The 2898-nt window shown below is 42.9% G+C and overlaps 1 non-coding gene across 1 annotated transcript; it reads left to right on the top strand.

Annotated features, from left to right (window-relative positions):
- The first annotated feature begins 2578 nt into the window (after positions 1–2578).
- LOC118489958 lies at positions 2579–2685 on the top strand. Its single transcript, XR_004887969.1, has one exon. It is a non-coding gene; the product is annotated as a small nucleolar RNA R71 (small nucleolar RNA).
- The last annotated feature ends 213 nt before the right edge of the window (positions 2686–2898 follow it).

Raw genomic sequence — 2898 nt, 5'->3', positions numbered from 1 at the left:
GATCCAGAACATCATACTGACACAAGAGCGATCCTAGTCTAGGTACAAATAAGCGATCCTGAACAAAACATCTATTCTAGGATTCCGTGTCATTTCTTGTTCTAATCAATCTTCAAGACTTGATGAAAGACGTAGTCAGCAGACGTAGGTGCACTAACAGGATTTTTATGTGATCAAGTATATATAATCGAATTTTAACCAAGCTTGTCATGCCGTTTCATAATTTTCTTACGTTGGTTCTTTTTATCACGACGCTATCGGTTGTAAACTTATAAAAATATAACCTTGTTAATCTTAAAATTCCCAACTTAAACTTTAGACAAGTAAAAAAAATGAAAAATTTTTTGAAAAAATTTGGGTGATTAGCGGTTCCAATAGAGTTTTGTGTAAGGCTTGTTATTAGGACTTGCAAAATTCAAGGTTTTAGCATCCCCCCCCCCCACACTTAAATTACACATTGTCCTCAATGTGTCCCAAAAATAAATTTTTAGGTTGATTGAATGTGTATCATGGTGTTAAAGGCAAAAATTCATGTTACTGGCAGTCTGGAAACAACCCCGTGGGGACCGGGCACGGCCCCGTGTTCAGGTGCCAGTAACAATAATTAAAGAAAAGAAACAGAAGCCTGGACACGGGGGCGTGTTCGGTGAACATGGCCCATGTCCAGTTACCTAAACTGGGCATTTGTCTGCAGGGTGTTCAGCACGGGGCCGTGTTGGTTGGGCACGGCCCGTGCTAAACTTACTGTAATGGAGAAATTGTTGTCGGATGGCCTTGTTTTTGTGCATGGGGCCACGTTTCTCGTTTCCCTTGTCATCCTTGACCATCATGAATGTGTTTTATTCCTGCAAATTAAAACTAAAAGATTAAACTTAAACTAAGGATAGTTCCGCGGATTGCCTCCGTGGTGCGCCACGTTTATAAGGGTCCTTGGCTAGACCCAAGGCAAGGTTATATGTTTTCTGAGCGGGATGTGTTGCATCCCATGTTGCACTGTCGGAGAGCATCATCCAAACTCGAATCAATAACCTTCATGTAATTGACCGGATCATCGTCCTCTATTTTCTTCCCAACCCCGAACTTTACTTCATCATCCCCATATTTTAAAGTGAGTGTTCCGTCATTCATGTCTACCACTGCTTGTGCAGTGGCGAGAAATGGCCTCCCTAGTATGAGGGGGACTTCGGTGTCTTCTTCCATATCAAGTATGACAAAGTCGGCCGGGTAGACGAATTTGTCGACTTTGACTAGGAGATTTTCAACGACACCTTGCGGGAATTTGACGGATCGATCAACAAGTTGTATGCTCATTTTTGTAGGACTCGTTTTTCCTAGGCCGAGTCTTTTGAACATTGATGAGGGCATGAGGTTAATGCTAGCCCCAAGGTCGGCTAGGGCATTTTACGAACGGGGGAGTCCTCGATCGAGCAAGGAATTGTGAAGCTTCCGGGTTCAATTTTCTTTTGGGGGAGTTTGTTGAGTACGAGGGCAGAGCATTCTTCGCCTAAATTAACTAATTGCAATGTTTCAATTTTCCTTTTATGGGTGAGGAAATCCCTCATGAACTTGGAGTATTTAGGCATCTTGGTTAGGACGTCAATGAAAGGAATGTTAACATGCAATTGTTTTAGTAGACTTTCGAATTTTGCGAATTGCTCATTGGTCTTTTGACGGATTAACCTACCGGGGTACGGAACTCGATAAGCCTTGGTAGGCTCTTGAGGGGAATCCTTCTCTTGTAGTGGTGGTGTTGCGGTCTCCTCGATAGGTGGAGGCCCTTCCGTAGGACCCACGGTGCGGTTCCGTAGTGTTATGAGATGAACTTGTGCCTTTGGGTTTGTTTCGGTATTGCTTGGTAACGCGCCTTGTGGTCTCTCGGAGAAATTTTGTGCTAGTTGACTTATTTGTTTTTCGATGTTTTGAATACTAGCTTGTTGATTTCTAAAATTTGATTCTAATTGTAGAAACCTTTCCGAGTTTTTCTTTTCAGTGTCGGAGATGAGGCGAGATATAGTATCTTCAAGCCTTTCTCGTCCACCTTGTTGTTAAGGGAAATTTTGTGACTCATTTCTAGGTTGTTGAAAGTTCGTTCGTTGGTTTTGTTGGTTACTACTATTGCCGGGTTCTCTCCAACCAAGGTTAGGGTGATTTCGCCATCCTTGGTTGTAGGTGCCCGTTGGAGGACCCGACGGCCTAGGTCTATTATCAATGTAGTTTACCGATTCTTGTTGATCGTCTGTTTCTTTCATACAACTCCAATTCTCATGTGGCCCACCACACCCTTCGCAAGCCATAACCGAGACCGTTTTTGTCATTTCCAATTTTTTTATTTTTGAAGAAAGGGCCTCGATCTGGGCTTGTAAAGAAGTGCTTTCATCAACCTTATGGGCGCCCGGGGCAATGGATTTATTGCCTCAGGGAGTGTGCCACTGAAAATTGGTCTCAACAATTTCCTCAATTTGATTATATATTTCATGCGAGCGACGATTACCTAAAAGTCCCCCGGAGCTAGAGTCAAGTGTTTGCCGTGTGTGGCAACAACCCATTATAGAAAGTGGATACTTGTTGCCATATCGCAAGGCCGTGATGTGGACACTTTCGCAATAGCTCCTTGAACCTTTCCCAAGTTTCATATAAGGATTCCCCGTCCTCTTGTGAATATGTATTAATTTCAGTCATTAATTTAGCCAAAGCGGGAGGGAAATACTTATATAGAAATTTTTGGGCTAGTTCGTCCCAGGTGTTTACCGATCCAGCTGGGAGGGCGTTAAGCCAAGCTTTTGCTCGGTCTTTTAGTGAAAAAGGAAACATTCGGAGGCGGATGGCGTCATTTGATGCTCCATTGATCCAAAAGGTATCACATATTTCTAAGAAATTAGTAATATGTAGATGGGGATC

The sequence above is a fragment of the Helianthus annuus genome, chromosome 2 (assembly GCF_002127325.2).
Source record: "Helianthus annuus cultivar XRQ/B chromosome 2, HanXRQr2.0-SUNRISE, whole genome shotgun sequence".
Taxonomy (NCBI): Eukaryota; Viridiplantae; Streptophyta; class Magnoliopsida; order Asterales; family Asteraceae; genus Helianthus; species Helianthus annuus.
This window is presented reverse-complemented; position numbering and strand designations above follow the sequence as displayed.